This window comes from Peromyscus eremicus, chromosome 7 (assembly GCF_949786415.1).
Source record: "Peromyscus eremicus chromosome 7, PerEre_H2_v1, whole genome shotgun sequence".
In the NCBI taxonomy this organism is placed as follows: domain Eukaryota; kingdom Metazoa; phylum Chordata; class Mammalia; order Rodentia; family Cricetidae; genus Peromyscus; species Peromyscus eremicus.
The window spans coordinates 114,491,854-114,515,427 of NC_081422.1; the positions used below are offsets into that span (position 1 = coordinate 114,491,854).

The following is a 23,574-nucleotide window of genomic DNA, read 5'->3' on the forward strand; positions in this document are numbered from 1 at the left end:
CTAGAAAGTTCTAACTGAGGGAGGAAGATCACTGTGAGTGTGGACAGCATCGTCCTACAGTCTGGGGTTCAAGACTGAATAAAAAGAGAAAGCAAGCGGAGAGCATCCATCGCTCTGTGCTTATTGACAATGGGTACAAAGTGACCATCTGTCTCATACTCTGCCTACCATGCCTTTCCTGCCGCAATGAACAACTGCACCCTCAAACTGTGAGCCCAATTAGACCCTTCCTTCCTTAAGGAATTTTGTCACAACAACACGATGAGTGACTGATGATCTCTCCGTTCTGATAGCTGCATCCTCCTTAGCATGGCCCCTGGAATAAGTAACTTGGAGCAGATATGAGCCCAGATTCACTGTGTACCAAGGCAGCCCCGGAATGGTCAGCTGTCTTCCAGCTGACCTGCAGATGCATGAATGGCAATGGTGACTTATTATTGGGGTGTTTTGTCATAGAGCATTGTTGCAACACCAGTTAACTGATACACGTTTTCATAGACCATACTGTAGTGACCTTGCAGACCAGTCATGGGTACAGAAAGTGCCGCAGCAGAGACACCACTGTCTTTTTGACTTTAAGGATGGGATCTGCGTGAAGGAGAAAGTATGTGACTCAATTAAGATGCAATTAAGATCCTCCTCTGTGGCATCCCTTTTATCTACTGTCCTCATTATTCCGGGCCCTTCTCTCGTACTATGGGGATCGCGCTGCTATTGCATGCTGATGAGTGGGTCTGTGGCCCAACTTCTGAGTTGGAGATGTCTGAGCAACTAATTCGGATTTCAGCTTCACCTGCCAGCCCCTGGTAGACCCAAGATTGTGGGCACTGGAAAGCCCTCATTTCTCCTGACCACCTTTTGGGTGCTTAGAGGTCAAGACTCATTCGGTACCCGCCTACCAAAAGTGACTTTTGAAGAATGAAGGAAGATGTCTCCCTGTTTCAAGTGACTTGGCTAACTCCCAGGAGTCCTTTGTCTCCCTACAGCTATGAAGACTTTTTAAGAATTTAGTTTTGTTTTTGAATTTCATCTGTACAGTTTGTTCACAGGGCAACTCTCCCCGTGATAGGGTGAGAAATTGGTGGTGTTTGAGTCTTGACTGAGGCCAAGTTCTGATCTTTAGAACTTGAGATGCATCTTTTTCGGTTCTTCTGGCTTTGGATTTTCTGTCAAGTAATTGGCTGTTATTCTAACAGGCCTGCCTTCCTCTGTGACATGACCTTTCCTCTGTGACATGACCTTTCCTCTGTGACATGACCTTTCCTCTGTGACATGACCTTTCCTGTGACATGACCTTTCCTCTGTGACATGACCTTTCCTCTGTGACATGACCCTTCTTTCTTGCAGTTCTCAATATCTTTTCTTTAGTGTTCTTACTATTTCAACTATGATATGTCATGGGGGTTTCTTTGCTTGTCTGTTATTCTGGGGCCCCTGTACCTATATGGGCATCTCTTTATCAAGATTTGGTAAATTTCCTTCCATGGTTTTTTGGAAAATATCTTCTATGCCTTTGAGCTGGGATTCTTCTCTATACTCTGTGCCCATAATTTATAGGTTTAGCTTTTCTTTCTTTTTCATTTGTTTGTTTGGTTGTTTTGGTTTTTGACAAGGTTTCTCTGTGTAGCTCTGGCTGTCCTGGAACTTGCTCTATAGACTAGGCTAGTCTCAAACTTACAGAGATCTTCTTGCCTCTGCCTCCCCACTGCTGGGATTAAAGGCGTGCACCACCACCACCCGGCTTCTTTTCTTTCTTTCTTTCTTTCTTTCTTTCTTTCTTTCTTTCTTTCTTTCTTTCTTTTAAAAATTGTTTTTTCTACAATGCCCCAAAGATTCTGCATGTTCTAGTCATACATTTAAATGAGTTACCGTTTTCTTGGAGTGAATGATACAGTTCCTTTGCCTCGTCTTCAAACCCTGATATTACCTCTTCCGTGTGGCCCTCTATTGACGAGGCTTTCTGCTGAGCTTTTTATCAGTCAGCTTTCTCATTTCTAGCTTATTTCATCTTGGGTTCTCTCCACTGCTCCTGTCACTTCTCGGGCTGTTTTCACATCATGAACTGACTTCCTTATTTCATTCATCAGTTTGTCTGTGTTTTCTTGAGCTCCATTCAGGCTATCCTGTCCTTTTTCATCTCATTCAAGTGTTTCTCTGTACCTTCTTTGAATTCTTTGAACACTTTCAACTAGGTATAATTGTTCTTTTGAATTCTGCATCTTGAATTTCATCTAAGTTGTTTTCCTTAGCAGACCATTATTGTGAGATTGTTGATTAGGATGGGGGGCATATTGTCTCTTTGAGCATCTGGAGTTAGGCTGACAATTGTGTCTTTCACTATGTGTTCTCAGCCCACTGGGCAAGAGCCTGGGGTGAATGGTTGTGTGGCTTGGGAGAAACTGGAAGGGGTGGAGGTGGGTCAGGGTGGGAGGGGCTGCCTTGCCAGGTCTGCACTGGGTCAAGCTAACTGTCAGCTGGAGATGGCTCCTGGGGCTGAAAACTGGTGAGAAGCAGTGTGGTGTAGTGGCTGTACGTGGTGAGTTGGATGGAGTGGGCTCCCAGGACTGGGGAGTGGCTGTAGTGGTCTGGGGCAGGACTGCCTTGCGAATCTGTGTCAGGCCAGGCCATGCTGTCGTGTCTTGGATACTTTGTTATGCATCAGTAGATAATCAACAGAGCATTTGACTTTTGAAGGTCGGTCATAATAAGCTCTCCTTTCCCTCTTTGACCTCTCCTTCTCTTGGATTATCTGCTCAGAGGATACCAGCCACAGCTAAGGAGAATACTTACAGAGTCCTAGAAAAGGCCCATGTGGGGATGTGTAGTCAGATGTTTCTCAGGTCCCACCAAGCCCCCGCAGTCCTGTGGCCCACTTATAGAATAATTACTCAGAAGCTTATCTTAATTATAACTGCTTAGCCATTAGCTCAGGCTTATTACTGACTAGCTCTTACACTTAAATTAACCCATAATTCTTATCTATGTTTGGCCACGTGGCTTGGTACCTTTTCTCAGTTCTGCCTTGCCATCTTGCTTCCTCTGTGTCTGGCTGGTGACTCCTGACTCAGCCCTTCCTCTTCCCAGAATTCTCCTCATCTGCTTACCCCACCTATACTTCCTGTCTGGCTACTGGCCAATCAGTGTTTTATTTATCAACCAATCATAGCATCAAATAGTCACAGCATACAGAATGAACATCCCACAGCAGGGATGAACAGGGGCTTCTTGCAAACACCAAACATGTGAGTGCTCCATCTTGAAAACAGATTACTCAGTCCTAGTCAAGCCTTTGCTTGATCAGAGTCTGATGATACCTTCCTACCTTGAGTGAGCTGGGGCAGAATTCTGCAGTGAAATTGCTCTTGAATTTTTACTCAAACAGTTAGATAATATCTATTGCTATTAGGAGCTGGAGAGATGGCTCAGAGGTTAAGAGCACTGGCTGCTCTTCCAGAGGTCCCAATTTCAATTCCCAGCAACAACATGGTAGCTCACAGCCATCTATAATGAGATCTAGTGCCCTCCTTTGGCATGCAAACATACATAGAGGCAGAATGTTGTATACACAATAAATAAATAAATCTTCTTTAAAAATCTGCTGATATATGTTGTAGAATATTAAAGATGTGTTACATTCGTCTATGCTGTAGAACATTTGTTTAATGATGCAAAGATGTGTTGCATCCTTTTATGTTGCATTTGTTTAACTCTGTGAAGCTGTGTTACTGTGCCTGTCTAAAACACCTGATGGTCTAATAAAGAGCTGAATGGCCAATAGCAAGGCAGGAGAAAGGATAGGTGAGGCAGGCAAGCAGAGAGAACAAATAGGAGAAGAAATCTGGGAGGAGATCAGGGAGCAAGAGAAGGAGAAGGAGGGGAGGACATCAGAGGCCAAACACCCAGCTACACAACCAGCAACGGAGTAAGAAAGAAAGAAAGGTATACAGAAATAGAGAAAGATAAAAGCCCAGAGACAAAAATAAACAGGATAATTTAAGTTAAGAAAAGATGGCTAGAAATAAGCCAAGCTAAGGCTGGGCATTTGTAATAATTAGCCTCCGTATGTGATTATTTGGGAGCTGGGTGGTGGGTTTCCCAAAAGAGCCAAAGAGAAAAAACAAACAAACAAACAAAAACACACCACCACCACCAGCAGCTATATTAAGATAAAACATTCTAGGCGTAAAGTTATGGAATAACAATATACTGTGATATAAAGCAAGAGACTGTTCTTATTCTAACCAAATGCAGGAGCTGGGGATCTGTACACCAACACCCATATGTCAGTGGAGAAAGGCTGCAGAGTATTCATTCCCCAGCCCTTCCTTGGAGGTATCTAGTGCTCCCATGGCCAGGGGAAGCCTTCAAAGAGATTCAGGGGCTCTGTGTACCAAAAAGGTAATCTGAGGGCTGAGGGGAGGGATACCCACAGGAACTGAGAACTCCGCCCCTCAGTTGAAATCACATTACACCCCACACGCCACCCTTGCCCAAGCAATCTGGGAGCACCTACTCCATCATCAGGGTTCTTCCTCTAGGATGCTGTCCCTGGAAGAAGGAGGAGGCCGAGGACCTCTTGGGTGTCTGTAGTGAGAACTGGATCCTTGTTCATACTCTGTGACATGAGTTTGTGGGTTAAACATCCTTACAGGGTCCATGTCTAGGCCCTTTGAAGGTTCCTGTGGGTGCTGACATCTTCCACCTCCATTCAGCCTTTTGAATTCTTTCCCACAACCCTTTTTGCCTGGTGAGCAGCCTAGTAGGGTGACATTCAGGAAAGACCCATCAAGTGTAACAACTTCTGGTTGTGTCCTCCTGACCTTCTTAGGACTCACATCACTGTTTTCTCCATTTAGTAGGTGAAGGGACTCTAGCCAGCCTGTGCGCCTGGCAAGCATGGCTCTGGCAGGCCTTGTCCTTCTCCCTTATTCCCTCTGCCTTGCTAAAAACCATTAGATTACATTCCCAAAGCTAGCCACCAAGGTCTATTCCCTTATTTGGCCACTTCCTCCTCCTGAGGGTGACTACGAAAGTCCAGCTATCAAAGTATAGAAGTCCAGCAATCAAAAGCCTCCTTTGATTCACCTAACTAACACGCCCAATCAAAATATACCACCGCATCCTAGCTCATTCTAACACAGAGCTCCCCTTTCTCTCTTCTTAAAAATTACATCTGCAACGTCATTTGCTGCTGTTTTTCTGCCTGAGTCAGAAAGCAGCCACTTTAACTTTTCTTCCCCTATTAGTGAAGGATCTCTCTGTGAAAACAGGTGTTTGGGTGGTTTGTGCCTCGTCTAGGTCAGGGAGGGAACCCCTGCTGTGTGGCTGTCTCCTCACTGGAAGCACAGGCTGTGCTAAGCCCTCCTCTGGCAAGTGCTTCCTTGCTAGGCACAGTCCCTGCTCAAGGACACATGGCATCCCCATGGTGGGATGCGTCTAGGACCCATGTTACACGTCTTATGGGAATCCCACAGTGTCTCACTATGTAGTTCCGGCAGGGCTTGAACTCACTGTACTCTGGCTTCAGGCTCAGGTGCGGGGACCACAGGCAACACCACCACACCTGGCTTGGAAACTCAGATCTTAACCACTGACTCTCGGGCCCTTCTCACTCAGCTTTGAGATGGGAAGAGCATTTGCTCCCACTGGTGCCTCAGTTTCCATTTTTGTAGCAGCAGGAAAAGTCCCACCCACTCAGCACCCTAAAATGCAAATAGACTCCTCCCACAGGGCTGGACTACAGCACAAACACACACTTCTTCCTTAATGTCAAAAGTTGGGGATGTGCCGAGGTAGCTGCCGGAAGACACAGTGTTTAATGTGAAACCAAGTCTGAAAGAGGGAACGGAGGGACTCATGCCTTCCTGGCTTCTGGGGCAGAGTCTAGAGCACGTGCTGAGGGGTTCCCTGAAAGGATGAATGACTGAGCTCGCATAGAACTATTTCAACTGAGAGCAAATGCATCTGGGCATGGGGTCAACAGAGGGCCCCCCCAGGGCTCTTGAGGGGGCCTTACTTGTTCATCATCCCTACAAGCCAGGGACTGTATCTTACTATCTGGAATTCCTTTCTTGGGCACCAATTGGCTGTCACTTCATTTCTTCATTTTTCAGTGAAATGTAGCTCCACCCAAGACTTTTCCCACATACGCTCCCTTCCACAGGAAGGCTGCTCTGACTCCGACTGGCCTTCCTTCCTTCCTTCCTTCCTTCCTTCCTTCCTTCCTTCCTTTCTTCCTTCCTTCCTTCCTTCCCTCCCTCCCTCCTTCTGTCTTTCCTTCCTTCCTTTCCTCCTTTCTTGTCGTGTCCATGTATTTCTGCATCTACTACAAAGGTCATAAAGACAAACCAGTGAGAAGAAGGACCCAGGAGTTCTCAGACCTGATTCGGGGATGGAGGTGGGAAGGGGAAGCTGCTTGATAAAATGAAAGAGAATTTAAAAAATCTCATGAACAAGGCACAGCATGGGGCCCCGATCAAAGGGAGCTTTGGTTGTGTGCACACAGGGATGGATGCTCCAGGCTGGGGGAGAGATGGGCTCTCAGGGTTTGGTCTCCCTCCCTGCCTACTTTCCATCACACATACAAATCTCTCTGTGTCTGTCTCTCCCTCTCTTCCTCCCTTCCTCCTCCAGCCTTTTCTCCTCAGATCACTGTCTGACAGCTGATGTGCCCAAGAGTAGAGGGCTGTCTGGAAGCTGAGGGGAGGTGTAGGCAGCCCACTGAGATCCCCTCAGTGGTCCCATTAGCTAAGGTTATGTCCAAAGTCCCCGTCTGCACAAAAGGAGTGAAATGCCCTTTATGGGTCACAGAAGGGCGTTGGCAGTAATAGAGAAAAGGAGATGTTACAAATCCCACTTGGCCTTTTCTGGACCCATGTTGGAAAAAACAAAACAGCAAACAAAAGCCCTTCCATCTGCAAAGGGCGGAGTCAGCAGTTACTGTCCTTGGCAGCTGCCCCCGGAAGCCTTTCCTGGCACCGACCTCCCCAGGGCACCCGGACTCTCCCAGCAGAGCACCTGGTGATACTGCTCTCCACTCCTCTGTCCTGTTCTAGGAGGACCCAGGGAAAAGGCCCCTGTGGGCTGGCTGCCCAACTTAAACCCATCCATCCATCCATTGTTCCTGCTTGCGGCTCTGAACAGATTTAACTCTAGTTTATAGATGGGAAAGTACAGGTGTTCCTGGGGCTGTAGCTCAGTGGTAGCCGGCCTCGCGTGCCCAAGGCCCTGGTTCTATCCCCAGCACCTCAGTGAGAAGCATTCCACTCACACAGCGTTCTGCAAACAATCCGTGCCTCTGAGGCTTTCTCCTCTGCCCTTCACCGTCCTTCATACAGTGCAGCGTCTGAAGACCCGGAAGGTGTGTGAGGAGGGGATTCATTTTCTGCTCTTCCCTTCCTTTCCCCCTCCTCTTCCTCCTCCCTCCTCTTTCTCTCCTTTCCTTCATATCATCAGGATTGATTTTAGGTCCCCTGCTTGCTAGGTGAACACTGCACCACTGAGCCACACCTCCACGTTTTCACCACATCTTATCTTGAAGCAGTGTCTCATTAGTTGCCTTGTTGGCGTTGACTCAGTCTGTGGCCTGGGCTGGTCTTGAACTTGTGATCCTCTTGCCCCAGCCCCTGAGTAGCTGACCTACAGGCCTGTAGCTCCAAGCCTGGCTGCTTCTCAGAAGTTAAGAGCAGAAGGTAAGTTTTGGTCACCTTGTTTCATTGGGGGAGGGGTGTGAGGAAGGGACAGGCCTGGTCCAGGGAGGCAGGAAACCTACCAGGAGGTGACAGGGCTTTGCCCAGCTGCTCTTGGGTCTGAACATTACCGTCTCTGTCACTGCCAGTTACCAGTGCCAGGTCTCCTGGGACAAAGTGCTTATTAGAACCTTCCAGAAGCCCACTTATCAAGCATACAAACTCCTGTCTGTCAGCCTAAGATGGAGTTAACTTTCCAAGAGACCCTGTGCAGCCTCCACGGGCCAAGTAAGCTTTGTTTTATTCTCTTCCCAAACTTGCAGCTGTCAGGTCCCAGCGCCCACAAGCAGCTTGGAAAGCCCCTCCCATCCGCTGGCTCATCCACGTCCCCTTGTGAAGGTGGAGTGAGAGGCACCAGCCCTTACTTGGTATTTAACATACAGACCTGTCATTAAAGAGTGTGTTTTGACGGCCGCAAAGTCCATCTGGCAGTGAGCACTGATGATAAATGTCTCAGGGAAGAAGACAGACGAGGGTCTCTGGGAGAAAGCGGACCACCACTCACTCCTTTGTGTAAGTTTAGGGTCAGTGCTTGTTTGAGTTGACTTACCTTTGTGTTCAGTGTGTTCTCCGCTGGCCCTGCCCAGTCCTTCAGAGCCGCATTTCAAGGGGAGTCCTTCAGTCCATGTTCTGCTCTTTGGAATGAAGGAAAGGACGGCTAGAAAGGATGAGCATGCCTGTGGACACCATTTCTCATCAGCTCAGTCCGCATTCCACTATCAATGGCTGGCTGCACACCGGAGAGGCTGGGAACCTGGTAGCTTGCTTTGCTGGTGAGATGAGATACCTCAGAAGCCCCAGTTTGGTGCTGAGGGCTTGCTGAGCTTTTGCTGGGAGCTGCTGGTCTTCAGTCCCTGTCAGAAGGCAGAAGAAACTGTAGTCTGATGCCATGAAGTATGGCAGGCATGTCTGAAGTTCTAAGGTAGATGCACTGCCCAGCAAGGCGGGAAGCAAGCAGGCAAAACACCACTGCTTTTCCCCACACTGGTCTAAATCCGGGTCACCACAGGAAGGTGTCACTCACTCTGGAGGAGGGCCTTCCCCTCACAGACCCACCCACAGGCATGTCTCTTAGTGGCAGACTGAGGGTGGCACCTCCCCTGCAGTGCGGTCACAGTGTCCCTGGGGATTGCTCTACCACTTGGCTTAAGGGAGCCAGCACAGGGCACGAGCTTGGATGGGGATCTGAGCATGCTCCTAGTCTGATTCCAGGAGACCCGGCCTGGGAGGGTGATGCCTTCTTCCTGTTGGAGTTTCCAGCTACCCTGCAGAGCAGACCTTGGTGCTGTCTTTGCCCCATGTAGGAAGGGCCTGCAGGTAATGGCGCTAACAGAAAAGTGACATTTCAAGGTGGAGCCTTTCCAGTTAAATAACCCCATGCATTTCCTTTCTCCTCTTTACTGTGTCTAAGCCAGTCGCCTGTGCTTCTGCCATCACCAGGGAAATAGCCCTGGGAAGTTGTTTCCACTGAAGTCATGTCTACAGAAGATCTGCCTGATTATGAGATGGTGCTATGAGATAGTGCCAGGCTAGAAGAACCTCACTTTGTGGTGGGCCCTTTAACATCTCAGTGCCCACTGGTATCAGGCTCTCCTCCATGGGGCAGATGGGACACTGTGGGTGGACATGTATTCAATCTCCTGGAGAAGGAGAAGAGTCTGGGAACACCCTTGAGGCTTGCATACAGTGTGCAGATCCTGCGGCTGACCTGGAGCCTCCATTAGAGGCCTTTGGTATAAGGTGTAGGAAAGCTGAGGTGAGTGCTGAGGGGGGATTTCTGGGGTCAGAGCTGGGAGGACTTCTGAAAAGGAGGGGTAGACTTGTAAAGCTGGTGGTTAGAGACTCGGGGTGGTCAGTCGGAGGGATGAAACAGAATGGCGCCTACAGAGCAGCTGTCAGGAACAGTACACATTAGCAAGCCCAGAGATTACTCAGCCCCCCAGCACCCCCATTTCTGGGAGAGAGAGGACTCCCATCTTCCCACCCTGCTGTTTCCCTAGCTCTGTCTCCAGGTGGGAAGCCCTGATGGGAGGGTGTGGCTGCCTCCCCACAGCCCGGCACAAGAGCTCTTAATGACATTAGGGCGGAAGTAGGTTAGACTGAAGGAAGAACTAAGCAGGACCCCTGTAAGAGCCCAGATTGGTTGCCAAGGCAACACACTGACTCTTTCCCTGGAGGAATTTTAAAATAGGTCACTTTTTCTTTTTATGGGAGATTGAGTCCTAGCAGTGATGACGGAGTGTGCACAGGACTCAGCAAGAGAGGTCAGACAGAGCCAAGTTAGAGACTTCACAGACAGCCACCAGTAAAGGGACACTGCCCTCTCCCTGGCTGTGCTGCTGACATAACTGGGAACACACATGGGGTGGGCTGAGCTCTGCTGGAGGAGCCTTTGGGGTGTGGTTTCTTTTTAAAAGATTGTGCTACATTTTCATTTATTGTGTGTGTGCTCTCATGCCACAGAGAATGTGCAGAGGTCAGAGGGCATCTTGTAGAAGTTGATTCTCCTGCCATCTGGGGCTTGGGATGTCAGGATGGCCTCTACCCACTGGCCCTGGGGGTTCGGTTTCTCCCCCTATCTTCTCATCACCTGGGGACCCAGCTTCCTTCCCAGCAGGTGTGTATGTGGGGGTGAGGGGGGCTCAGAGAGGCTTCTCCCATTGCTGGAGAGGCATCTCCCAAGCATCCCTTCTGTCTGGGTTTTCAAGTCCCAGAACCCTCATAAAAAGCCAGGCATAGTGACACATGCTTGTAAACCCAGCACTGAGCGGGGAGAGCCAGGCAGTTCCATGGTGTCAGTCAGGCTAGCAAATGCGTTAGCTCCAGGCCAGCGAGAGATCCTGTCTCAAATAATAATCAAGGCGGACTGTGTCTGAGTGATGATCCTTGAGGTTGACTTTTGATTGTCACATGCGCGTGCACATGCCCACAATCAGCTGCCATCACATGCATGTGTATCTTGCTCCGTGTGAACCCCCATACATATGAACACACACATATACAAAACAAGGAGAAAGAACCCAGGGACACGGCACCCCTCCCTGGAAGTGAACCAGGGGAGCTGCTGAGGGCGTGTAGGGCTGTTCCAGCCTTGTGGCCCACACAGAGCAGGCATGCAGCCATCACTTTCTGGTCTCCTATAGGGAACTTCCGAGTCTGGGGTGTCATATATTTTTGGGGATCTGGTCCTGTCTCAGGTGCCTCCTCAGCAGATGTCATCCCTGAAGCTCCACCCCATGCAGCTGTTGTCTCTTCCTCTCTCAACTGCTCTCTGTGTCATTTGGTCAGCGTCTGTCTCTGTAGTGAGAACAGGAGAGTCGGCACTGAGGAGAGACGGCTCGGCCGGGAAAACGTTGGCGTCTGCATCCCCAGGACCAGTGCGAGCGCCAAAGGGGCACTGGAATGCACGCCTGCAATCTCAGTGCACACGAGACCGGATCCCCAGAGAGAGCTGGCTAGTGAGAGTATTGAAACCGATGAGCTCTGGGTTCAGCCGAGAGACCCTGCCTCATATATCGGGTGGAGACTAATTGGGGAAGACACCAGCATCAACCTGTGTTCTCTACACACATTTGCATACGTGCACACACACACACACACACGTGAACATGTATACACACACAAACCCACACGAAACAAAAAGAATGGGTGAGCAAAGGAACCTGCCACGTTCCCGCGGTATCCTCCGTGTCTGCCGCACAATAAGGGTTCAGTAAATGTTTGTTGAATGAACAAGTGAGTGAGCAGAGACATTGCTTGGTAGTTGCATCATCCTTGTTTAATAAGACACAGGGAAAAGGAAGCTATTGCTGTCCAACAAATTTAATTTTCCTGGGAGGAAAGAGTTCTTTGCAAGCAGGAGCCCACACGATGCTTATCAATAATTGAACAGGCCTCAGTGCCGAAACGTGAAGCTTCCGCAGCCAGTTCGCTGTGGTTGCACCTGCTGCTTCCACCCACAGATCCCACAGACTCGGTCACGCCTGTGCTGCTCGGGGTCTCGGCAGCATTTGGTCTACGCTGGCAGGAAGATGGGCAAGCTGGCAAAGTGTCTGCCCTGAGAGCACGGGACAGAGCTGGATCCCTAGAACCCACGTGAAAACCAATAAAACCAGGGCCCATGAGATGGCTGTGTGAAAGGTGCTTGCTGCCAAGCCTGGAGACCTGAGTTCAATTCCTGGGACCTAAATGATGAAAGAAGAGAAGCAGCCGCCATAAGTTGACCTCTGACCTCTACCTGGTGACACATGCACACACGGGGCACGCGGGCACACAGGGGCACACATGCACACAGGGGCACGCGTGCACACAGGGGCACGCGTGCACACAGGGGCACACGTGCACACAGGGTGCACATACACACAGGGGCACGCGTGCACACAGGACACGAGTGCACACAGGGCACACATGCACACAGGGGCACACATGCACACAGGGTGCACATACACACAGGGGCACACATGCACACGTGGGCACACATGCACACAGGGTCTCACGTGCACAGGAGCACACGTGCACACGGGCACACATGCACACAGGGGCACATGTGCACACAGGCACACGTGCACACAGGGGCACACGTGCACACACATACAATAAACAAAATTCTGATAAAATTAAAACAACAATGACCCCAAACTGGTGCATACTTGTAATTCCTGGAGACAGGAAGATCCCAGAGGCTGGATGGGCATCCAGTCTAGTCTAATTGGCAAGTCCCAGGTCCTGGTGAGTGACTCTCAAATAAATAAATAAATAAATAAATAAATAAATAAACAAACAAACAAATAAATAAACAAACAAATAAATAAATACATAAATAAATAATAAATGAAAGTGAATGATGTCTGAGGAATAATAGCTGGGGTTGACTTTTGACCTCTGACCTCTCCCCCCCCACACCCCTACCTGTCACCCTCAGGTCTCCATGGTATATTTCTTCCTTCCTACACAGCTGTGAACATATTTGCCTTTTGCATAAGCTGCTTGTTCCTTCTGGAGCCCTGGACACAGTGAAAGAAAGTCACATCTCAGCCTCTGCTTATGCATGCGTGTGCACACAGGCATGCATGCATGTGTGTTAATGTGCATGGATGCAAGCCCATGTAAACGCAGAGCAGACAGGCTTAGGAAGATGAAATGGGTACTGTAGACGGAGTCAGTGAGTCCGGAACCAAGGCCACGGTTGGTCCCCGAAAGCCTCTCTATCCGTTAACTAGATTTAACCAAAGCTCTTCAGCCGTGGGCTGTGATTCCAGATGGGGCCTTTTATAGCAAAGGGGAGTCATAAAGTATTTGGCAACAGTAAAAGATTTTTGAAGGTGCAATATCTAAAAATTAAAAATCAAATGTATAGTGAGACCGAGGTGGTTCTGGGATCCCTCGCCTACGTGGCCTCGTACAACTTCACTGCAGCCTTGGTTGTGAGCATACGGCACCCATATTCTTCAGTGCGTGTGCCATCATACCACCCGGCATGAAGGAACACAGACTCAAACACCTCTGCTCAGACCCCGGACTTCACTGTGTATGTCACATGTATACATATGCACACATGTATCACTGTACTTCTGCCTTTATAAAGACGCCATGGCTTACCTGCAGAAGCAAGGCTTTCGACAGCTGAGTTCACCTTTGGATTGTGTTGTGTTAGACCAATAATCACATGCCAGCTTCTCTGGATTCAGTCTCCTGGCTCTGCCTCCATCGACCTAAGACAGCGGGATTGTAGATGCAGGCCGCTGTGTCCGGTGTTCCCACAGGCTCTGGGGATCCAAACCCACTTGCGTGACAAGCATCACCACTGAACCAGCCTCCTAGCCCTGAAGATGTGGTCCTTAATAAAGTTCACAGAAGGTGCACATTGCAGATGTTGAGTTTGTGGGTGTGGAGCCCCACATCTGGCACCCTTCTCAACCAAGTTTCCCCAGTCACCCCAACAGGAGGCCCATGCCAGTCCTCCACTCTCATCCATCCTGAGCGCTCTCCTGCCCACTCCAAATGGGATCTTTTTCTCACTCCACTTCCTGAGGCCCTTGGTCTGACACCTCACTTTTCCGTCTCTCTTCAGACTCACTTCCCCATACATCACTCTCTGCCCTGACCCAGGACACAGACAGAATCCTAACCAGTCAGGAGAAGTCACGTGACCTACGCCAAGACTCCCTTTTATCTTAGATGTTGCTGGAAAGTGAGAGAACAGAAAACTGCCCAGGTTAAGTTTATTTTGAGAAATCTGGGAATGGAGTTGGAGAGATGGTTCAGTAGTTAAGAGCATAGACTTCCCTTGCAGGGGACCTGAGCCTGGTTCCCAGTACTTACTCAGGCAGCTAGTAATCATCTGTAACTCCATGTCTAGACTTGTACACTCTTCTGGTCACCATGGACACTGCACATGTGCACATAGCTGCATACACACACACACACACACACACACACACGAATGCACACACACAGGCACATGTGCACATAGCTGCACACAGACACACATGAATGCACACACACAGAGACACGCATGCACATAGCTGCATACAGACACACATGCATGCACATAGACACACATGTGTGCATATTTGGATCCTGTGGTTTGTGCCTTCCTGTGTGGCCTTGGACATCTGCTCACTCAGAGAGGCTCACAGTCAGCCATTATGGCTACCCTTGGTGGGGTTCTCTTGGATATCAGACCTGTGGCTTGTCAGCTCAGGTCTCCATGATCACCGACCCTTCAGATTGGCCTGAGTAGCTGTGTCTGCTCCAATCCCCCGTGACTAAAGGTAAAAATTATATTGTCTGCTGAGAACATGAGTTCATCAGTTCCTGCAGTTTGGAGTAAAAACAATAATATGTGTGGAGGACTTCTTCAAAGCCAAGGGCACATCCATTCTGTGGTTAAAGAGTGTTGGGGGGTAGGGATGGGAGGCATCAGTGTTCATCCCCCTGTGACCCCTGATAGGTCTGTCATGTGGGTCCCACAGGAGACAGCCTGGCCATGCAATATCTGTTGATGCCTTTTGTTGGGAAGGCATTTATTTATTACATGTTGGAGACAACCGATAACTTGATGTGATCTCATTCAGATTTTAATTAGAATATTAATCAGCTACATGCTGCACAATTTTGGCTAAAAATTCAGAATGCAATATACTAAAATTCCAAGGAACAGAGCCAATTTAATTTGTTTTAGATATTTTGCCCCAGGTTAACATTAGGAACTTATTATTGCATGTCCTATGGAGAAATTATTATTATAAATGTGCATATCGTGCAAATTAAAATCATATTTCATTCACGGAAAAGCTTCCCAGTCTGCTTGAGTTTTACTGACTGTGTCTCTGGTCCCAAGGGACATGAGTAGTTTCTGAGCATCCCTCAGAATAGAGCTGGCCAGGAGCAGTTCTAGGACACTGAGGCACTCGGCACTTCCGGAAGGTCGTAGCTGACTCACCTCTTCAATGACCAACTGGCTCAAGGACACAGAAGACAGCTGGGTGGCGCCTGTGCTGTGACCTTGTTCAAAGGTCTGGCACTCACAGGAATGCATAACAAATATTAGCATATGAAGGGTCCTGGGATATGCTTGGTGGGAGTTCCGAGTCTTGGCTAGCCATCTGGGAAGGCTGCCTGGAGGACAGGATATGTGAGCCAAGGTCTGGTGATGGAGTAGATGGATGAGGGTAGACAGAATGGGGGAATGAAAAGGTCACTGTGGCTACACTGTAAAAGGTGGGGTGGGAATTGGCGAGAGCAGGCCTGGAGTGCTGGGGTGGAGCTGCATGTTGGGAGTTTAACAGCACAGTAAGTAACTGATCTAACACAATGGTAAGACATTTGAACTTCATCATGAGGGGCAATGGAGACATGCTGGAGCATAGAGTGTTGTGCCCAGATCGTGACCCCCAGAGAGACCATCAAAGACGAGCATGCCGGAATGCAAAAGCAAGTTTTCATTCTGGATATCCAATACAAGCCTAGGCAGGGACTTCGTCCAATACATCCAATGCAGTGGAGGCTGGAGGAAGTGCCCACCTATCTGCAAGCTCAGCTTTTAAAGGGAAAAATCACAAGGTTATGTCATTTAGGGGTGCTAGTATGGGTACAATTCTGATTGGCTCGCTTCTAGGGACTTCTAGAAATTACTTCTAAGGGAGTGGTTGCCCGCCACCATTTCTCATTGGCTGCCCTCAGGTGGGCATTTTTATGGTCAGTTACCCTGGAAACCAGGGAGAGGACATTCCATAGTCTGGCAGGCATTACCTCGTGACTATTTTGTGACTCTGTACTTTTACACTTCCTGGTTTCTAGAATCTGAACTGACTTGTTTCAGTAACTATTGGCCTATTCCTAGAAGGAGAAATCTTAGGCCTTAATTTTAGGGTGAAAGCATTTTGGTCTTATTTCTAAGATGGCTCATTTTGGTCTCACAAGAGAATAATCTGATGTTTTACGTTTGAGTAGGAGGTGGCTGGCTGAGAACACAGGTTGGAAGGAAGCGGGGATGTTAGTTAGCCTGGCAGAATGTGGGCAAGAGGATATGGTGCCCACACAAGACTGAGGGGTCACAGTACAACTAAGGTCCTTGAGCTGTGGGTTCTGTCAACTATCCCAGGAGAGCATGTCATGAGAGGTTCCAGGCCAGTCCTGAGCGACAAACAGCTGGTGTGTGGGGACAGAAAATGCAAAGACAACTGAGAAGGAATGACCACAGTGGCTCTGGAGGAAAAGCCCATAGTTTAAGCCAGCTAAGCATGAGGACATGCAGAACGACAATGGCAGGCATGGCCACCAGTCTCTAAGGCTGTGGATGCCGCAAGAAGATGGATCACTTCTTGAAGTTGGCCTCAGTCCTCTCTCCCTGCCTATGACCCCAGTGTCTAGCAGCCAAAGGTTTTAGCAACTTGGTGCTATGCTTTTCATCTTTCATTTAAACTCAGAAGATACCTTCATATTTAAAAGAATTATACATAGTATCACTTTGTGCTCCAGAGAGGGCTGTGCTTATTTTATTTTAAGAAATTTTCTTTTCTTTTCAATTCTGTGTATCCCTGTGCACTCTGTCTGTATGTGTGTATATGCACACTAGAGCAGTGCCTGCTCGGGAGGCCAGATGAGAATTGCGATGCTCTAGTGCTGGAATTATAGGCGGTTGTGAGCTGCCCATCAGGGTTGGTGGGAATTGAACTCAGGTCCTCTACAAGAGCAGTACATGTTCTTAACCGAGTCATCCCTCTAGCCCTGCACTTATCCTTATTCGGGATAAGGGTCAAAGGTAATTGAGGAAAGGATCAGATCATCTTTTCCACAGGTAATCAATGACAGTACCAAACCAAAGCAGAAACCTCAACCTTTACCTTGCTTACAGATGGAGGACAGCACAGATGGCCCTGGGCCCTTGGGATGGCTTAGGGCACTTGCCACCACACCTGATCATCTGAGTTAGACCCCAGGACCTGCCTGGTGGAGGGAGAACCAAGTCTTGAATTTTGTTCTGCATCTTCCACTTGAGTGCCATGACATGCATGCACATGTGTACACACAGACACACATGCAGACACACACACACACACACACACACACAAATACACACATGCACACACACAGGTAGCAATAAGTAAAATGTAATAAAAAATTTAAAAGATAGTCCCTGCCTGTCACTTGGGACTATGATCTATGATCTCATCAAATGTTCTTTTTTTTTTTTTTTTTTTTTGGTTTTTTCGAGACAGGGTTTCTCTGTGTAGCTTTGCGCCTTTTCCTGGAACTCACTTGGTAGCCCAGGCTGGCCTCGAACTCACAGAGATCCGCCTGGCTCTGCCTCCTGAGTGCTGGGATTAAAGGCGTGCGCCACCACCGCCCGGCTCATCAAATGTTCTTATTGATGAGATATAAAGCATGCTCATAAAAGAAAAAAAAAACACCAATAAATTGGGCATCATCAAAATGTAAACTTCTGTTTTGTGAAAGATTGTGTCAAAAGGATGAAAGACAGCTATACACTTGGAGAAAATGTTTTCAGGCTACTTTTGTAAAAAACTCTAAGAATGCAACTGTAAAATAATGCAGGCAAAACACTCATATACATGAAACAAAATAAATACATATACTTGAATGAAAATAAGTAACCAGAATAGTTTCCAGTAAGTGGCTGACAAAATTGGATTGTGTCTAAACCACAGAATATTATCCATCAATAAAAACACCAGGAACAAAGGAGCACCAGGTGAGGAGGCACCATCTGCCATCTCAGCAGTGGAGGTGGAGGCAGGAGGATGTGCAGTTCAAGGACATCCTCAGCTATGAAGCAAGTGTGAGACTAGTTAGGACTCATACACGAAACCCTGTTTCTCAAAGCAGCCCCTCCACACACACACAGTTTGGATGGATTTCAAGGACACTAGATTGATGGACAAAAAGGCCAGTCTCCAAAGGCCATGTAGCAATTCCGTTTCCATGACGTGCTTGGCCGAATTACAGAGATGGAGACGAGGTTAGTGCTGACCAGGGCTTAGGCATGGCGTGCTGTCGAGTGCTGTGGATCAGGAGGGGTTATCAGGAGGGAGGGCCTCTGTGGAGAGGGGATGATTCTGTGCTCTGATTTAGATGGTGGCTGCAAAAGTTCACACTTGTGACTAAATGACACAGAACTGTACACACAGTGTGGCCAGAGTCCTGACTTCAATGTTACTAAAATGACACAGTGAGTAAACATTAGCTGAAAATGTGTGAAACCTTTATGATCTGGGTGAGTTTGGGTGGATATTTTAGAATAAAAAAAAAGAAAGAAAAAAGGTAAAATACTTTTCTGTAAGTTTACAATGACACCGTCAATTTAAATTTAGGATTACAGATGAAATTTCACTGAGCTTATGCCCATCTACATCCCCTCCACTGAACACTGAGAAGATTTTCAGTGACCTCATCATAAGTCTCCTCTTCTCTCCCCTGCCCTCCTCCACCACCTCCTCTTCCTCCTCTCTCTCCATCCAACAGACTCAGAGCAATAATATCAATACTGCCATCGGTAATCAATAATATCAATACTGCCATCAGTAATATGATTCCTGAAAAATAACTGTAGAACAATTTCACAGTTCTCTCTGTCTTTAGGGAGTATCTGGTTTGAGAGTAATGTAGAGTCACTTTGGTTCTGGAATTACAGAATCATGAGCCACCACGTGGGTGCTGGGAACCAAACCCAAATCCTACCGAAGATCAGCCAGTGCTCTTAACCTCGCCCCAACCCGTCTCTCCAATCTCTGTTTCTACGGATGTAACACCTGCAGTAAATAGCTCTTTACACACATCTTTTTTACTAGCGTACTTTTGGGATAGAGTCCTCGAAGTGGGTCAGACAATAGGTTTTGTAGATACATGGATAATCTGAACTTGATGAGAAGCTGGTCATGAATTAGACCCTTTGGTTCAGGGCAGTGGAGTCCCCCTGTGGTGAGGACAACGGGGAAGGTTGCCATGGAGATTTGGAAGCTGAGACTTCTGTTGACCTTGCTGGATGCAGGGTGTTCTCTGGGCAACAAGCTGAAAGAGAAATGCAGGTGAATATATGTCTCATTGACAAGCAAGACACCACATCACCTCTGGGGCCTTCTCTTCTCTCCAGTATTTCTGGAAACTCCCAATACTCTTCCCTTCTCTCTTTCTCTCTCTCTCTCTCTCTCTCTTTCTCTCTCTCTCTCTCCCTCCCTCCCTCCCTCCCTTCCTTCCTTTCTTTCCTTCCTTCATTCCTCTCTCTTTCTTTCCTTCTCCTTCCTCTCTCTCTCTCCCTCCCTCCCTCCCTTCCTTCCTTCCTTCCATCCTTCCTTCCTTCCTTCCTTTCTTTCCTTCCTTCATTCCTCTCTCTTTCTTTCCTTCTCTTTCTTCCTCTCTCTCTCTCTCTCTCTCTCTCTCTCTCTCTCTCTCTCTCTCTCTCTCTCTCTCTCTCTCTCTCTCTTTCTCTCAACAGTCTCATGTATCCCTGACTGGCCTGAGACTTACTGTGTAGCTGAGGTTGGCCTTGGGTTCCTAATCTTCCTGCCTGCACTTCTGAGTACTGGGATCACCATGGCCAGTTTTATTATGCGTCCCTGGGGCTAAAACCTGGGACTTTGTGCAAGCCAGGCAGCACTCTACCAACAACTGAGCCACCCCCCACCCACCCCGTCTGGTTCTGAATCAGTCACACGCCCTAGGGAGTCAGGGCTGCTAAGGAAGTTAGTAACAGATTTAGAAACATTGAGCCTCTATCCCCAAATGCCATGATTAAAATTGACAGAGATGGATCTAATGTTGGTCTGTAGAACACTCTGGAAAGTGACATAATAAAGATATTTTTCCTTTCAAAAAATGATTCCAAGTTAACAGTGAGACCAAGACAAAAGAAATTAGGAAGTATCTGGAGCTCTGAAACAAGATGGATGGAGTGGGTAGAAAGGGTTTGGGGCTCTGCTGAGAAAATGAAGCTTGAAACCAAGGGGGTGGTAAGGTGTATGTGTGTTTATGTATATATGTGTGTGTGCGCATGTGTGTGTTTATGTATATACGTGCATGTGTCTATGTGTGTTTATTATATGTGTATGGGCCTCTCTCCCTCTCTCTCTCTCTCTCTCTCTCTCTCTCTCTCTCTCTCTCTCTCTCTCTGTGCATGTACAGATTTTTCTGGCCTCATCTATGTCATGCAGAATACAAGAAAGGCCCAGCACTGTGAACTCCAGCAGCTCCAGAAGGCTGGTAAGGTGGAATGCTGAAGAAGACAGATAATGGTGAGATGGGGTGGTAGGTAAGAGAGCTCTGGTTGAAGCTGCTGAGACTTAGTGGCAAGTGAGCTCATTCTCAGCTCTTTTTGGTTTGTTTGAAATTTTCAGGAATGACAAAATAAAACTGCCAACTTTGCTATTAATGATGGAAGAACAGTTTACACTTGGTTCTTTTTTCTTTCCCTGATACTGGGAATTGAACCTAGGACCTTGTGCGAGTGTGTCAAGTGCTATGCCACTACGCTCCCAGCGGTTAGAAGGAGTACAACAATGCAGGAAGACACTTGATGGACACACTACCAAGTGTAGTCTCTCAGGCATGGTGGGCACCCGGTGTCCCGGACACAGCCTGGAGAACTCAGGGATCACTGTTCAGCCTCTGTGGGCTTTGATCTTTATCTGTGATGTGAGTTCTGTATTGTTAGGATATAGCAGAGCTGGAGTTGTATACAGGAGTGGAGAGGGACAAGGCTGGGGGATGGGACACACCTAGAACATTCCGTGGGAAAGCAAAGGCTGACTGGCCCTGATTTTCTTCTCCAGTGCTTGGATTTCTCTGCAGCCAATTTGGAAGGCGACACACACACTCCAGGGAGGATTATATCCCAGCAGGAGCAGCAGTTGACTTACTGGAGCCACTTTGCAGGGACCCAGTCCCCACTACTGGTGACAGTGACTAATGGAGGAGCCTGGCGGACCTCGTGTGGATGCAAGCAGGGATGGTGCTGATCCACATCCGCCCAGAGTAAAATCGAAGGCTCCAATTTGGCCTGCTGAACAAACATATTTATGGAGGCTTATTGAACACAAAATTAATTTAGGAGGCATTAATCTGCAGAGGACTGGACTGGCAGCTGCAGTGGGGCGCTTAACGGATGGGGGAACAAAATGAGCCGGCTGCCACAACCCTTTCTTTAAATGAGAAAATATGAGCTCCTCCGGGGCGCTGTGGACTCGGAGCTTTTCTCTAGAATAATGCAGCCTCCGGATAGATCCAGGGGACAAAAGAGAGTCCTGAAGAATGTAGAACCTCAGAGACCAACATCCTCACATCAGTGTTGGTTTCAAGATGATGGACAGCTGCCATGGGACGTCTCCTGCCCCACTCTGGCTTCTTTGCTGTGCGCTTGGCTTGGGGTTTATTTGCCTTACTCTGTCTCCACGTTTGCAGACCAACCCTAGGAGCTCCCAGGAGCATGTTAGAAATAGAGTCCCAGGTTCTGCTCCAGATGGGCTGAAGCAGGGAATGTATTTTGACGAGGTTCCCAGTTGATGTCTGTGTGCATGTGCACATGTGTATGTATCTGTGTGGAAGCCAGAGGCTGACCTCAAGCCATTCCTCAGGCATTGTCCACACTGGTTTTTGAGACAAGGTCTTTCACTGGGACTTGAGGTCAATGATTAGGCTACACTGGCTGACAGTGAGTCCTAGGGATCCCTGGCTCTTTCTCCACAGTGATGAGATCACAAGCACACAGCACCCCACTCAGGCTTCTAAAGTAAGTGCTGGGAACTGAACTTGGGTCCTCTGCAGGAGCATTTTGAGCTCTTAACCACTGAGCCATCTCTCCAGCCCCCTCTAGTCATATATATATATCTTTCTTATCTTTCTTTCTTTGAGACAGAGTTTCTCTGTGTAACTCTGGCTGTCCCGGAATATGCTCTGTAGACCAGGTTAGCCTTGAACTCAGAGAGATCCACCTGCCTCTGCCTCCCGAGTGATTAAAGGCATGAGCCACCATGGCCGGGCATTATTTATTTCTTTTTAAAATGTGTTTGTTAGTACTGTGTGTGTGCACATGCACAGTGTGTGCTACGGTGCCTCTGTGGAGGTCAGAGGACAAGTTGTGAGAGTCGGTTCTCTCCTTCCATGGGGTTCTGATGATCAAACTCGGATCGTCAGGCTTGTGGCAGCACCTTCATCTCGCCAGGCCTCGCCTTTTGCTTTTCTGTCTCATTTCCCTGAGCCCATCTGCAGCAGCTTTCTTAGAGAAGGCAGGGATCTAAGGAACTAGGTTCCTTGTATTTGGAGAAACACCTCTATCCTGTATCCTGTGTGATTGACAGTTTGCTTGTGCCAGAATCCCAGGTGGGGAGTAATTCCTCCCCAGGTGTTTGCAGCATGCTCTGTTTCTATGCAACCTTTCTGTGCAGCTGTCTACGGAGTCCCTGGAAGCTGTGGGATCCTTGCTTCTGTCGCCCGTTCTTCTGTAATGCACCTTGTATGGAACCTTCATCACTGTGCTAGGTTTCTGGTGGCTTAAGTTTTAGGAACTTACTTCTCTGAAAAGTTTTCCCAGTTCCCCCACTAACGCAGCCTGAGAGGTCAGCTTCCAGAACTGCTCCAGGGTTATGAATAGAAGACCTCAGAGCAGTGGGACTTTAGGAAACTTTATCTGAGGGTCTTCAGAAATAAGTTTCTGTCTATCTGACAGGTAAATAAGGAAACACACTTTCTGATGGTAACTTTCTCTTTTATTTTATCTTTAAAACATCCTCTCTTTGATAAATCTGTCTCCACATAGTTACATTCCACATTGTTACATTCTCCACACAGCCAACTTACATTCCACACTGTTACATTCTCCACACATCTCTCCACACATTCTCCAGACCTCTTTTGTACAGTTATATCTCTTTTCTATACAGCTTCATTTTCCTCGTCTCCACATAGTTACAGTTCTCCACACAGCCACAGCTACACATCTCTTTCACCACACAGCTGCATCTCTTCCTTCACTTAGATTTCTCCTACATACACATTTCTCTTCTATACAACATCTTCTATATCTCTCCACCCACTCAGCTACTCCTCTCTTTCAGCGTGTGCATGCACACACACATGCACACACACACACACACACACACACACACACACACACTCACTGCACAACTCTTTACACAGTTCCTCCACATCCCTCTTCTACACAGCCAAACTCTGCACACATGAGTTACATTTTCAGGGTCACAAAGCATTTCTTGAGTAAACAGTCAGAGACAGAGCCAAACTGATACACATAAGGAATCACAGGGTTCTTCTCTGGCTAGGAAGGTCACATTGAGCAGCCAATGAAAAATGC

General features: G+C 47.9%; 2 long non-coding RNA genes across 3 annotated transcripts; one reads left to right on the top strand and one right to left on the bottom strand.

Annotated features, from left to right (window-relative positions):
• Window positions 1-11,500: 11,500 nt before the first annotated feature.
• LOC131914552 (uncharacterized) lies at window positions 11,501-20,035 on the bottom strand. 2 transcript variants are annotated; one of them, XR_009380162.1, is made up of 5 exons: window positions 19,737-20,035; window positions 19,066-19,280; window positions 13,347-13,584; window positions 12,398-12,486; window positions 11,501-11,932 (listed from the first exon to the last, which is right to left on the bottom strand). It is a non-coding gene; the product is annotated as an uncharacterized LOC131914552 (long non-coding RNA). The 2 variants fall into 2 exon arrangements; XR_009380163.1 differs by lacking the exons at window positions 11,501-11,932; window positions 12,398-12,486 and adding an exon at window positions 12,650-12,751.
• On the top strand, window positions 19,239-23,521 carry LOC131914553 (uncharacterized). The gene is made up of 3 exons (XR_009380164.1): window positions 19,239-19,297; window positions 20,420-20,500; window positions 21,038-23,521. It is a non-coding gene; the product is annotated as an uncharacterized LOC131914553 (long non-coding RNA).
• The last annotated feature ends 53 nt before the right edge of the window (window positions 23,522-23,574 follow it).